Below are 16,192 nucleotides of genomic sequence, written 5' to 3'. Positions count from 1 at the left end.
ACTTCAAAACACTCGAATCGAAACCTTGGCATTAGAGGAAAAAAAGGGAGGGTAAAATGGTAGAAGAATTTGAAGAATATATAAAGGAAAAATTAAAATTGAAGAACAGACTGAAATGATTTAAAAATATATATATATATATATATAGGTATACTCACTTATTCACGAATTGATATCGTACGACTAGCGCGGTAAATGAGTCAAACCGCTCATGAGTAGTTTGGTGTTCTGCTCGATAAAAGTTCGATCGTGTTCGACTCGATTTGTAAATGAGTCGAGCTAAAACATCATAAAGTCCGGGTCGAAAGCTCGCGAGAAGGTTAATTATTGGTTCATGAACAAACTCGATGACGGTTGTCGAATCCACCAAAAATAAATTATAACTTCACAGCCCTCAGGCTTGCACAAGGGTAAGCAAAGGTCGTACCCAAAGGACTAATACTGATCTAATTTGTAAATATAACCAAGCAAATGAATAAAAAGTAAAAAAGGGGGGATTGAAATAGATGATTGCTAAATTAACAAAAGTAATGAAGTTGAATTGAAATTGAATAAAATGATTAATTAGAATTTCAGCTAAGGGATTCTCAGGCAAGGAATTTAGTTAGTCTTGATCATTGACAGAAATGATGTTTCTTCTAAATTACATATCAGATTAGTTTGGTATATTCTTCCTAAATAATGAATTAACCAAGTAAGACTGTAGTTAACTCCTAATTAACGAATAACCTTACCTCAGCGGCTAAGATTCAACCCGTTAACAGCGTTAGGAATTAGAAGAACCTAATCTAAGCCAACCGATTCTCAGCGATATCGATTCAGAAACTTAATTACTCATTCACTTGATGTGATAAAGTCGAAAATAGATGTATTAATGTCACATGGAGAGTTCTCAGTTGTCAATCTGATTTTCCCCAAATACAATCTAGATTTCAACTTTATAGCATCAATTGCTACTTATTCAGATTCAACTAAATAATGACTCGTTGATTATCTAGTTTAATCAGATAGCTGTATGCCAGTTTAATCAAATGAACAATCGGTCGTATCATTCAAAAGCAAACTAACAATTGAGATAAAATCCCTAAACACAGTGAATAAACAAATGATATGAATAAAGAGAAAATACTAGAAGAGAAACGATCTCACAATACTTGAAGATTCCTGCCTTTGAATTATCCCTTAACCGAAATAAAGGGTTTAGCTATGAATAGCCATAAAGAACAAAATAAATGTTTCTAGTCTTTTTAGGATGAAGAACGATAGAAAATGTACGTTCAAGTCTAAGAAAAGAGAGAGAGAGATATATATTCTAATCTAAAACCTAATGTTTTGTAGAGAAAATATATCCCTAAAAATTAGCTAACAAAATAATATCTTTTCCAATCACAAATCTTTTCTAATCTTCTCATATCCCTTATTTTCTGCCTTCTTCTTTGAGTAGGAAAGAGTCCTAATCAATCTAAACATCATCAGTTCGGAGGTCTTAGTCTTGGGCAAGACTAACTCCAGTTCGTTTCAGCTCTTTTGATTCAGCTCATCTTGGGCAAGACTAACTCCAATTTTGTTTCAAGTCCAAAGTTTCTTCAAATTAAGTCCAATTCTGCTCCTTTTAATCATTTGAGTCATGTGGAGACAAATCATACCAAAACAAGCAATAATATCCGAAATAACACTAAATTAATTAAATAACCTAGCACTAAAGTGGACATTTGAACGTTGAATTGGACACTTATCAAAACACCCCACACTTACCCAATGCTTGTCCCTAAGCATATCAGATCATGTCAACAGCTCTTTACTCTTATGATTTCGTGTTTACCAACCTTTCCCGATCCCCCCTCCTAATGTAAAGATTATCAACCATCAACTCTCAAAGCCAAGACATTATTCATGTTTAAACATACAATGTAACCACTTGAAAAATCTCAGCAGACAAGCTTTTGACCATGTACATAAGGTATGAATTAAAATCAACAACACCCTCACGGAAGTCGCTCATTGCACTCAAGTGTTTAGGCTATAATTAATTTCAAGAAATCACTCAAGTCGCAACCTAGAATGAAATTACCATAAGCTTGCCAATATATCAAATCTCCACCACTTAGTATGAATTCAAGACACTAAATCAAAGGGACTTAAAACAGGGTGTAGCGTAGGCTGGGGTTAAGGTTTGGAAAGGAAATGAAGAAGAAAGGGAAATCGAGAGTAATAAAAATGTACATTTACTCTGAAAATGGCCAAAATGGAATCAAGACACGATTATTTACAAACGACTCACAATTCTTAAACTTCAGAATGAATGAATATTTAAGACAAACTTAAACAACTATAGACATACTGAAATGAGTAAGTTAACGAAACATTTATTTTTCTTTTTGCTTCTGTTTTTTTTTTCTTTTTTTTTTGTGCCTCTGATTTTTTTCTTTTTCTCTTTTTTTTCTTTGAGGCTTTTTTTTTCTTTTTTTTCTAAAGATAATATTTCAAACTAGAATAAGAAAGCTACTACTTTCCAAGCTAATGTCCATTTAGACACCTTTTGAAGCACAACCACATATAAGCAAAAGGCTTGTGCTAAATCCTCATACTTTGATGAGCTTGTGGTTAATTCGAATATGGAGATTGCTTAAAGCAATAGCTAAACACATAAATAAGCGAGAGAATGTACAGACTCTGATGGCTAGAACATCCCTGGCCAAGGGATTTGAACAGGGGTATGTCAAGAATGGGGAAAGGCTCAAATGTGGCTAACTAAGGGCTGGTACTGTTATTTTTTTGTTAGTCCTGGACAAGACTAAGGGTGCAAAGTTTATTTTGAAATGGCTAACAGAAAAAAAAACCTACTGCCCTTATCATTTTTAATACTTGAATACATCAATGTGGTCTCGAAATGCATAACATGGCAAGTTCTAGAATTTCAAAGTGTAATGTTTTGTTCTTGCATTGAGGCTCAAAATCTTTCCAAAAATTGGGGGTGAAGTTGGTGTTGTTTCATTCAAAACGTCTGTCATGTAATGGGAAATTAGTCAAGTGATTCGTATGCATGCTCAAGACAATTGTGCAACCCTGACCTTTTGAATTGACAGCTTTACTCAAAACAAGACTTAGGGGTTTCAGTACTAAGTTGGCAACCTAGTTTCAACCGAGTGCAAAACTGAGAGCTAGCATTGTTATTTTTAGGGACAAAACAAAGGGTGGACACCCCACACTATTGCAGACAAAAATAGACAGAAATTCTGGAAAGAACAGGCATAAAATGAGGCAATATATCAGTATATCTCTATGAAAGTTAGACAAAATCAAAACAAACAAACAAAATACACTTCTATATCAAAAACCCCTCCCCCACTTTCTCCTCGCACTGTCTCGGTGCGGAAATCACACAATTAGGGGCAAAGGGCAGCAAACAGGAGAAAAATAAAGTGAAAGAGGAATTGTGCTTACTTCCCTTTTTGGAGGAGGGAACCTCGTGCCTCATCTTTCTATGGGAAGGTTTGAAAAAAAGTTCACATGCTCGAAGTAAGCCTCTTGATTTGCACGTATTGCCTTGATCTCATTTAACGTTCCTGTATCAAAAAAAAAAAAACAAAGATTGCCCTCCTCGGCGTAACAAATGCATATTTTTCAAAACTTCTATATCAAGAGGTGGTGTGGTACAGGCTATGTGTCTATCAGTTTGTGCAACATTCACAAAGATTCACAGCCAAAGACGTGATCAAATATCCCAAATATAAATACTTGGGTCATCGTATCCTTATTTCTAGCTGCGTAATTAATGGCCAAGAAAGGATGCATCAAACAAACAACAGGATTGAGAAAATAACGAGCTTTGATCTTAGATGGCTTGAACTTGGGTGCAGACTCAAGTGTAAAATCCTTAAAAAAAATATATATGTTCATCAAAATCACATATGCATCAGATTTCACAAATCAGGAATCCAGGAATACACCAATCTCAATGCAAAACTCGGTTATGGACCAGTGATGATCTTGATTTATCAACCTAAAATGAAAACACTCAAAACCTATATCCAATTTTCACGAATCATACTGAAACTCAAAGATTCTATAAAATTCATGTATCATCTCATCAAAGATGGGTAATTCATGGCAAAGAAATTCTCCCAAACTATTCCACTAACAAATTTATCAAAAATAGATTTCAAATTTAGCTAAACCAAAGTAGCATCATCTACATAGGGTGAACTTTCAATAGGTTTGGTTTTCAGAGACACATACCTGGCTTGGTGGAGTGAGTTTGCAAATTGCAGATTGATCCTGACCGTGGCGTGTGGGTTCAAAAGAAATTAGTAAATGGAAGGTGGGTCGAACTCAAAGGAAGGACCTCCACAGGAAGTGGCGATGCTGGTGTTGTGATGAAGAAAAGAATTAATAAAATCAAAATCAAAAATTGAAGGAAGTGAAAGTGGAAGGTGGTGATGGTAGGAAAGAAATTGAAGGGAAAAAATTAAAGTGAAAAATTGAAGGAAAGGAAAAGAAAATAAAAATCAAATAAATAAATAAATCAAAAATTAAAGATTGAAGGAAGTGAGAGCTGGTGATGTTGTGAGGGTGTATAGAAAAGAAATAGAAACGAGAGTGAGTATTGAGTGGTGAGGGTTGGGTGGCGGTGATGTGAGGAATCAAAAGGAAAGAGAAAAGAAATGGAATAAAACAAACAAAAATCCAGGAAAGTGGAGGTTGAGATGGTGATTTTGGAATTGGAGAATGGAAGAGGAATTGGAAGTGGCGGTGGTGGGGATATAGTGCCGTAGACGGATCGAATAAAAGGAAGGTGGCGGTGCTGAGGGTTTGGGCGATGGGTAGCGCAATTAGGAACGAGGAAGTGAGGCGGTGAAATTGTGGTTTTCTTTCTTTTTTACCCCTCACTTCTCTAGTTTTCATCCTAAACACTTTTGGGCTTCCATTAACTCCATAACTCTTTCTCTTGGGCCTTTATTCCTCCATTCTTTTCTTTCCTTCACACCTGAAAATCAAAACTCAACAATTGAAGCCTCTAGAGAAGATGGTGTTAGTTAAGTTAGTTATTGCAAACAAAAATAAACCAAATGAAAATAAAATTATGAACATTAGTCTTGGACAAGACTAAAACTGGGCTGCCTCCCAATAGCGCCTCTAGTTAGCGTCTATGGCTAGACGTAATCGAGATCCAAGGCTAGTCTCCTGGGTCAAGGTATGGCACTTCTTCAAGGACTCCAATTGCGATATTCTGGTAAAACGGCTTAAGTCGGTGGCCGTTTACTTTTTGCACATTCACATTCTCCAAGCTTTGAGTTTCCACTGCACCATCAATATTCATGTCACACTGCTTAATCGCCCATAAGGCTCTGTGTTCTGGTTTTGGTGCCTGCAAAATAGAAGGTAATGGGCGTTGATTAGCAAGAGAAATTTTTTTAACATCAGAATTTTCCGGTTTTGATTTCAGCGCTGCCATTTCTTGCATGACTTCCTGCACACCTTCTCCAAGTTCCACATCTTTCTCCTCTATTTCATCGTACACATTCAGACTTTCCTCGACAACCACCTGCAACTTATCTTCCCTAAAAATCTCAAAAACTTGCTGAGTTATTGGTTCAACAACATCTATACCACAAACAGAATGCACTTCATTAGGAAATTTCATGGTATCATAAACATCAAATTGAACAATTTTACCATCAAACTCCATAGTCAATGTTCCTTTGTGAACATCAATTTTTGTCCGAGCTGTTGTTAGGAATGGTCTACCTAACAGGATTTCTGATGAATCTGAAGGGTGATCTTCATCTTCCATGTCTATGACATAGAAATCAGCTGGGAAAATTAAACCATTAACCTGAACTAGAACATCTTCCAACAGCCCTTCGGGGTAAATAATAGATCGATTAGCAAGTTGAAGTACTACTCCCGTTTCCTCAAGAGGTCCAGCATTTAAAGACAAATAAATAGACATATGCATGATATTTATAGAAGCTCCTAGATCACACATTGCCCTCTTAATACTAGTGTTCCCAATTTGACAAGAAATTGCAAACATACCTTTATCCTTACACTTTTGGGGCATTTTCCCTTGGAGTACAGCAGACACATTCTCAGCCATGGTAATCTTTTCATACCCAATTTGTTTTATCTTGTTAGCACACAATTCTTTGAGAAATTTAGCATATCGAGGGATTTGTCTAATAACATCAAGTAATGGAATATTTACCTCAACCTTACGAAATACCTTAAAGATGTCTTTCTCTTCCTTTTCTTTCTTCGACTTGTCTAGACGATCAGGGAAGGGTGGTCTAATTACCAAAGGTGTGTGTTGATTCATGGTTTTCTCTCCAGATGACTTACCTACTGAATCTTCCTTTTCTTTTTCTATTACCTCCTCTCTACTCGTGGACTCTCCCGACACAGCTTGTTCAGATTCAGGAACAGATTTAGTTTTGGGAAACACTAATTCTTTTCCACTGCGAAGCGAGATTGCACTCACATTTTGCCTCGGATTCTCCTCAGTTTGCGAAGGTAACTTCCCCTGGGACTGTATTGCACTCAGAGTGGTTGCTATCTGACTCATTTGTTTTTCCAAGTTTTGGAAATTTGTTTGAACATTGGCATTGACCTTGCCTTGTTCTTCCTGAAATTTCAGCAAGTTAGACACAACAGACTGATCAATAAAACTAGATGCCATACCTGAATTTAGATCCGTTTGAACGGGACTATATTGTTGAGGTCTTTGGTACTGTTGGGGAATATTCGGTTGAAGCACATTATTTTGCTGTTTGTAGCCGAGGTATGGATGATCCCGCTGTCCAGGATTATATGTATTCGAGTATGGATCATACTTCCTTGGGGGATGTCCCTGATATCCGAGGAAGGCATTGATCTGTTCCGGTGTACCTTCGTGCAATGTGGGACATTCATCTGTGGCATGTCCAGTAACTGTATAGATCCCGCATGCCTTAGCTTGAACCGCCGTCCCTACAACCAAATTTTGAACAAGAGACATCAAAGCATTTAGTTTTTCCTCAATAGACGAGGTGCTTACCTCATATGTTTTTCGTGGAGGCTCTTGTTGTTTCCCAAACTGTTGGGACGTGGCTGCCATACTCCTGATTAGCTTTTTAGCTGCAGTTGGTGTTTTATCAAAGAGGCTTCCCCCACTAGCAGCATCTATCATCTTTCTTTCCATGCCTAACATTCCCTCATAAAAATATTGAATAAGAGAATGTTCAGTTATCCCATGTTGGGGACAGCTCGCACATAGTCTTTTAAACCTCTCCCAATAGTCATGGAGTGTCTCAATATCCTTCTGCCTTATACCACTGATCTCCCTACGGATCATTGCTGCTCGTGAGGCTGGAAAATACTTTTCTAAGAATGCTTGAGCCATGCCGGTCCATGTTGTGATGGATCCGGAGGGTAGGTTGAGAAACCAGTCTTTAGCTGCATCCTGCAAAGAAAAAGGAAAAGCTCTCAATTTAACTTGTTCCTCAGTAATTCCCTGTGGGCTCATACCTGAACAGACAGCATGAAACTCTTTTAGATGATTGTGCGGGTTTTCACTTTCCATCCCATGAAATTTAGGCAAGTAATGAATTAGTCCCGACTTAAGCTCAAAGTCCGCATCCAGGTTTGGGTATGTGACGCACAAAGGTTGCTGATCAGCTTGAGGTGCCTGAAGTTGCCTCAAAGTTCTGTCTGCCATTTTTTTCTACTTCAGATGGTTCACTTTCCTCGCTGGAAATTCCCTCTTCTTCACTAGAACTCGAGGTTTCAGCACCTTGAAGTTTCTGCAGTTTTGCTTCTTTTTGGAGTTTCCTTACTGTTTTTCTATTTTTGAATTAAATAGAAGTTGCTACGAAGTTTCAGACCTGGTTATAAATGGCTTTAAATCAAGTTAGATTAGTCCCCGGCAACGGCGCCAAAATTTGACGGTTGTCGAATCCACCAAAAATAAATTATAACTTCACAGCCCTCAGGCTTGCACAAGGGTAAGCAAAGGTCGTACCCAAAGGACTAATACTGATCTAATTTGTAAATATAACCAAGCAAATGAATAAAAAGTAAAAAAGGGGGGATTGAAATAGATGATTGCTAAATTAACAAAAGTAATGAAGTTGAATTGAAATTGAATAAAATGATTAATTAGAATTTCAGCTAAGGGATTCCTAGGCAAGGAATTTAGTTAGTCTTGATCATTGACAGAAATGATGTTTCTTCTAAATTACATATCAGATTAGTTTGGTATATTCTTCCTAAATAATGAATTAACCAAGTAAGACTGTAGTTAACTCCTAATTAACGAATAACCTTACCTCAGCGGCTAAGATTCAACCCGTTAACAGCGTTAGGAATTAGAAGAACCTAATCTAAGCCAACCGATTCTCAGCGATATCGATTCAGAAACTTAATTACTCATTCACTTGATGTGATAAAGTCGAAAATAGATGTATTAATGTCACATGGAGAGTTCTCAGTTGTCAATCTGATTTTCCCCAAATACAATCTAGATTTCAACTTTATAGCATCAATTGCTACTTATTCAGATTCAACTAAATAATGACTCGTTGATTATCTAGTTTAATCAGATAGCTGTATGCCAGTTTAATCAAATGAACAATCGGTCGTATCATTCAAAAGCAAACTAACAATTGAGATAAAATCCCTAAACACAGTGAATAAACAAATGATATGAATAAAGAGAAAATACTAGAAGAGAAACGATCTCACAATACTTGAAGATTCCTGCCTTTGAATTATCCCTTAACCGAAATAAAGGGTTTAGCTATGAATAGCCATAAAGAACAAAATAAATGTTTCTAGTTTTTTTAGGATGAAGAACGATAGAAAATGTACGTTCAAGTCTAAGAAAAGAGAGAGAGAGATATATATTCTAATCTAAAACCTAATGTTTTGTAGAGAAAATATATCCCTAAAAATTAGCTAACAAAATAATATCTTTCTCAATCACAAATCTTTTCTAATCTTCTCATATCCCTTATTTTCTGCCTTCTTCTTTGAGCAGGAAAGAGTCCTAATCAATCTAAACATCATCAGTTCGGAGGTCTTAGTCTTGGGCAAGACTAACTCCAGTTCGTTTCAGCTCTTTTGATTCAGCTCATCTTGGGCAAGACTAACTCCAATTTCGTTTCAAGTCCAAAGTTTCTTCAAATTAAGTCCAATTCTGCTCCTTTTAATCATTTGAGTCCTGTGGAGACAAATCATACCAAAACAAGCAATAATATCCGAAATAACACTAAATTAATTAAATAACCTAGCACTAAAGTGGAACGTTGAATTGGACACTTATCACTCGATACAGTAAAACCTCGATAAATGCATATCCTTGGGACCGGAAAAAAATATTCATTAAGTGAGGTTATTACTTTAGTCCATTGACCCAAGTCGTGTAACATCTCAATTTTGTGCATTTCATTTCATATAAACATATGCATTACATGACATTATTAGGAACATTAGAAGATAATATTTGCATTTTACATGTCTTTATATCATTAAATACATATAAATAATAATATTAGGATAAGTGAAAGTATATGAAATAGATGTGTAAGTGTGTTTTAAAGTATATGGACTAAATTGAATGATCTTAAAAGTATAAGGACAAAAGTGTAATATATAAATTTATAATTTAAATTATATATATATATATATATATATAATTTCAGATCTAATAATAATAATAATAATAATAATAATAATAATAATAGTGGTGATAAAAGGGTAATAACTAGATATATGTATGGGTAAATGAGGAAATTTATCCAAACCACAAAGATAAGTTTGTAGATAGATCATATGATAGATGATCATATGAAATTCTCCAGAACTTTAGAGAGAGAAACTCCTTTTAGAGTGAGAAAGTGAAAAAAAAAATTATACGTCTAGGGTGTTACATTTAGTGGTATCAGAGCAGGAATATGACTTTAGGGACATACATAAGCATACATTGCATGACATACATATCAGTTGTTTATAATATGATATTACAATCATATAGGTTAGAAGAAGTTGGAGAGCAGAATAGAAATGAAAATGAAATGAGGAGAGAGGAACCAGTCAGACCACCTTCTGTAGGAGCACCAATTAATAATTCACTAGCATCAGCATCACCTGCACATTCTCATGCATCAAATGTACACTATCAAGCTCCTCCTCATAGACAGATACAAGAACCAGTGGTTCCAAGGGAAAGGCGATTCAATAAACTGAAAAAGCAGGGTGCTGAAGAATTCACCGGTACCACAGATCCTACACAAGCAGAAAGATGGTTGAAGAGATTGGAAAGAGTTTTCAATTTGATAAAGTGCACACCTGAAGAAAAGTTTGATTATGGTGTATTTTTACTCCAGGGAGATGCATATGACTGGTGGGAAACTATTCCTAATAGCACTGTTCAGCCTCCTGTGTTGACATGGGATGACTTTGTCTGTGAGTTTCGTAATAATTATATGCTAGAGGTGTATGTAGATGACAAAAGGAGGGAATTTATGAATCTGAAACAGGAAAGAATGACAGTGGCTGAATATGAAGTCAAATTTAATCAATTGTCAACTTATGTTCCTTCCTTGGTGGCTACAGAAAAAGACAAATGCAAGAAGTTTGAGGAAGGTTTGAAATATGAAATTCGAAGTAAAATTACAGCTTCGGATCTCGAAACCTATCAGAAACTAAAAGCTGCAGCTATTAGAGGTGAAAGGTTGGAAAAAGAAAGAATTGATTTCCAAGCCAAAATGGGTTATAGTCATTCTAGTGCTGGGCAGAGTAACAAGTTTATCAAACGTCAAGCTAATTCATCTCCTTCACAATCAAATGCTAGAGGTGGATATTCTGCAAATAGAGGGGGAAGAATGAGTGCTCCATCTTATTCAAGACAGAGTCAAAGGCAAAGCTCAGTATTGAAATCAGCTTGTAATACATGTGGAAGATATCATGAGGGAGAATGTAGGAAATTGACTGGGGGATGTTTCTTTTGTGGTTCCTTAGATCATTTGTTTCGTGATTGTCCAAAAAGAGGAGTATCTGATAGACAAGGTTCAGAGGCTACAGTACAGAATACAAAGGCGAGTGGGGTTGTTATGCCAGCAAATAGAGGTAGAGGTAGAGGAGTAACAATGAATACTGCTGGAGGCATTGGTAGATCTGAAGCTCAGAGTTCTAGACCACAAACTCAAGTTCGGGCATTTGCTTTCAATAGACAGGAAGCCATTGCTGCACCACAAGTTGTGACAGGTAAACTTTCGATTTGCAATCTAGAAGCTTATGCATTAATTGATTCTGGATCCTCTCATTCATTTATATCATCGAATTTAGCATCACAATTTCATATAGATTGTGAATCCTTAGGGTTTGATTTAAATGTGGGGACTCCATTAGGAGAGTTTGTGATAGTAAATCAGGTGTATCGGAATTGTTTGATTCAAATTGGCTCGGCAGAATTGAGTGCAGACTTGATATTGCTGAATATTAAAGAATTTAATGTGATACTGGGTATGGATTGGTTGTCAAGGAATCATGCAACTGTTAAATGTTTCACTAAAGAGGTTATTTTTGAGCCACCGGATCAACCAAAAGTTATCTTTCAAGGGGACCGTCAGCTTGTACCAACTTGTTTAATCTCTGCCGTCAGTGCTTTCCGTTTAATGAAGGGTGGATGCCAAGCATATTTGGCGCATGTTATTGATACCAAATCCATAGATGTATCACTTGATAATATTCCCGTAGTAAATGAATTTCCAGATGTATTTCCTTCAGATTTGCCGGGTATACCTCCTAGTCGAGAAGCAGAGTTTACAATTGATTTGATTCCAGGAACTGAACCAATTTCTATCTCACCTTATAGAATGGCGCCAGTTGAATTAAAGGAGTTGAAAACACAATTACAAGAACTACTTGATAAGGGGTTTATCCGACCGAGTGTGTCCCCGTGGGGTGCTCCAGTTTTGTTTGTCAAGAAAAAAGATGGCACAATGCGATTATGTATTGACTATAGACAGTTGAATCGGGTCACCGTGAAGAATAAATATCCTTTACCACGAATAGATGAACTATTTGATCAGTTGCAGGGAGCACGGGTATTAATAGACTTGAGATCAGGGTATCATCAACTCAAAATTTCAGAACCAGATGTTCCAAAGACGGCTTTCCGAACTCGATATGGGCATTATGAATTTCTTTTGATGCCGTTTGGGTTGACAAATGCACCAGCAGCTTTTATGGCATTAATGAATAAGGTATTTCAAAAGTACCTTGACAAGTTTGTTATTGTTTTCATTGATGACATACTTGTGTATTCAAAGAGCAAAGAGGAGCACGAACATCATTTAAAAATTGTGTTGCAGATATTGAGGGAAAAGCAGTTGTATGCAAAATTTAGCAAATGTGAATTCTGGATGGATCATGTTTTATTTCTAGGACATGTGATTTCAGGTCAGGGTATACAGGTAGATCCTAAGAAGATTGAAGTAGTAGTTAATTGGGAAGCACCGAAGTCTGTAGCAGAAGTAAGAAGTTTTCTGGGGTTAGCTAGATACTATAAACGTTTTGTTGATGGGTTTTCTTTTATTGCTGCTCCATTGACTAAAATATTACGAAAGAACATTTCATTTCAGTGGACAGATGCTTGTCAGAAAAGTTTTGAGGAGTTAAAAAGACGATTGACTTCCGCTCCAATTTTGACGATTCCTTCTGACTCGGGAGGATTTGTGGTATATAGTGATGCGTCTCATCAAGGTTTAGGTTGTGTTCTAATGCAACATGGTAATGTAATTGCATATACATCGAGACAATTAAAACAGTATGAATTATCTTATCCAGTGCATGATTTAGAACTTGCTGCTGTGGTGTTTGCTTTAAAGATTTGGCGACATTATTTGTATGGAGAAACATTTCAAATTTTTACTGATCACAAAAGTTTGAAATATTTGATGAGTCAAAAAGAATTAAATATGAGACAACGAAGATGGTTGGAATTGTTAAAGGATTATGATTGCACAATAGAGTATCATCCTGGAAAAGCGAATGTGGTAGCAGATGCTTTAAGCAGAAAACCTGGTAGTGTTTTGGCTCATGTTCAAGTATCTACATTTCCTTATTTGGTGCAACTACGTGCTATGAATGTTGAGTTAGATTTGAATGAGAATGGAGTTCTGTTGGCCAACTTTAAGGTGAGACCAGTGTTACATGATAGAATCAAGGAAGCCCAAGTCCAGGATCCACAGTTCAAGGAAATAACGGAAAGTGTAGAACAGGGGAAAAGTACTAACTTTGTAGTTGAAAATGGTACTTTGATGATAGAACAAAGAATTTGTGTGCCAAATGTAGATAATCTACGTAAGGAGATTCTAGAAGAGGCTCATACTGCTCCATATGCCATGCATCCTGGAATGACAAAGATGTACAATACCTTGCGGCCTCATTTTTGGTGGCCTAGAATGAAAAAAGATGTGGAATAATATGTTTCTAAATGTCTAACATGTCAGTAGATAAAAATAGAACATCAGGCTCCAATTGGAAAACTACAGCCATTATCTATACCAGTCTGGAAATGGGAAAGGGTAACTATGGATTTTGTTTATGGACTACCAAAGACTCTAAGCAAGAATGATGCTGTTTGGGTAATTGTGGATCCGTTAACAAAGTCGGCTCACTTTTTACCTATACGGTGGGGTTGTTCACTTGAGAATTTGGCTAAAAAGTACGTGAATGAGATTGTCAGATTACATGGGGTGCCAGTATCTATTGTATCAGATAGAGACCCACGATTCACATCTCGCTTTTGGACGAGTTTACAACATGCTCTGGGTACAAGGTTAAATTTTAGCACTGCATTTCATCCTCAAACTGACGGGCAATCTGAAAGAACAATTCAGACATTAGAAGATATGCTTCGAGCTTGTGTTCTAGAGTTCAAAGGTGCGTGGGATGAATATATTGCTTTGATAGAATTTGCTTATAATAATCATTATCATAGCAGTATAGGAATGACACCGTATGAGGCATTATATGGAAGAAAATGTAGAAGTCCTATTTATTGGGACGAAGAAGGCATGCGTGTTTTAGAAGGTCCTGAGATTGTGCAAGATGCAATGGAGAAAGTGAAGGTAACCAGAAGCAGACTTAAAGCAGCCCAAGACAGACAGAAAAGTTATGCAGATCAGCATAGAAGAGAGATGGAATTTGATGTAGGAGAGAAAGTATTTCTTCGAATATCACCTTGGAAAGGCGTGATAAGATTTGGAAAGAAAGGAAAATTAAGTCCAAGGTACATCGGACCGTATGAAATTCTTGAAAAAGTTGGTCCTCTTGTTTAGAGATTAGCATTACCTCCAGAGTTAGCTCAAATTCATGATGTTTTTCATGTAATTATGCTCAGAAGATACCGATCAGATCCTACACATATAATAAATGATCAAGGAGTTGAAGTTGCTGATAATCTCAGTTATGTAGAAGAGCCAGTGGCACTTATTGGGTGTAAAACAAAATAGTTACGAAATAAAGAGATACCATTGGTTAAGATTCTGTGGAGAAGTCATTCAGTAGAAGAAGCTACATGGGAAACAGAGGAAAGGATGAGGAAAGAATATCCATACTTGTTTCACGAATCAGGTAATGAATTTGGAGGTCGAAATTCTTTAAACAGAGGGAGAAATGTAACATCTCAATTTTGTGCATTTCATTTCATATAAACATATGCATTACATGACATTATTAGGAACATTAGAAGATAATATTTGCATTTTACATGTCATTATATCATTAAATACATATAAATAATAATATTAGGATAAGTGAAAGTATATGAAATAGATGTGTAAGTGTGTTTTAAAGTATATGGACTAAATTGAATGATCTTAAAAGTATAAGGACAAAAGTATAATATCTAAATTTAATAACTAGATATATGTATGGGTAAATGAGGAAATTTATCCAAACCACAAAGATCAGTTTGTAGATAGATCATATGATAGATGATCATATGAAATTCTCCAGAACTTTAGAGAGAGAAACTCCTTTTAGAGTGAGAAAGTGAAAAAAAATTATACGTCTAGGGTGTTACAAGTCGGGACTGAAAGAATTTATTATATAAATGAGGTCAGGGCCGGCTTCAGGGGAGGCCGCCTAGCCTAGGGCCTCCGACTTACGGAGGCCTCCGATCAGAATTTTTTTAAAATTTGATAATTATTAAAAACATTATAATTAAAAGGTATATAGATTTAGATATATAACAAAAAATACTACTAGACTGAATGATAAAGACATAATGAAAGATGTTTATAAGGTTGAGAGTTTGATTTCTAGGATTATCATTTTTTTTGTTCACATTTTCTCTTATTTTTTCTTTTTTTCTTTGACAACACGGATGTATAAATTATTACTTTGTTATTGTAGTTGTTTTTAAATTTTTTATTTTTTTATAAATTACTATTTGTAATTTGGTTTGGTGCAAAATGTTATTTAGACTCTGATTTATTTAAAATTTTAATATTTGGTCACTAATTTATTATTTGATTATATTTAGACCATAAACTATTTAAATTGATGAAATTTCACACTTGTACTGATTTTTTCCGAACTTTTTTTCATATTTGGAAACAATGTATAAACTATTATTTTGTTATTGTAGTGATTTTTAAATTTTTTTACTTTTTTAATTATAAGACGAAATGCACTTATAAATTACAATTTGTAATTTGGTATAAAATGTGATTTAGACTCTGATTTATTTAAAATTTTAATATTTGGCCACTAATTTATTATTTGGTCACATTTGGACCATAAACTATTCAAATTGATGAAATTCTACTTAATTTTGATGAAGTCTTGATAAAATTGTTTTCTTATGATATGTGGTGATATTTTGACATATGGGCTTGACATGTCGTACGTTTTAAAATTGATTTACCCAAATAATTAATGAGATTAAAACAAGAAAACAAATCTCTAAACTAAAATTTATCAAGTCTAGTTATCAAAATATCATTATATGTCAATAATTCTATTAAGTTTCCATCCAAATTGGATTGAAATTTCACCAATCGGAGTAGTTTAGTGGCCAAATGATAAAATTTTGGATAGATCAAACGTCAAATGACAAGATTCATTGGATCAATCGATGTCCAAATAGTGATTTAAGCCTGTAATTCATAATAAATACGCGACTCAACCAATTTTTAATCTC

The sequence above is a fragment of the Euphorbia lathyris genome, chromosome 9, assembly GCF_963576675.1.
Source record: "Euphorbia lathyris chromosome 9, ddEupLath1.1, whole genome shotgun sequence".
Classification (NCBI taxonomy): domain Eukaryota; kingdom Viridiplantae; phylum Streptophyta; class Magnoliopsida; order Malpighiales; family Euphorbiaceae; genus Euphorbia; species Euphorbia lathyris.
The sequence above is the reverse complement of the archived record's forward strand: the minus strand, read 5'-3'. Positions refer to the sequence as shown.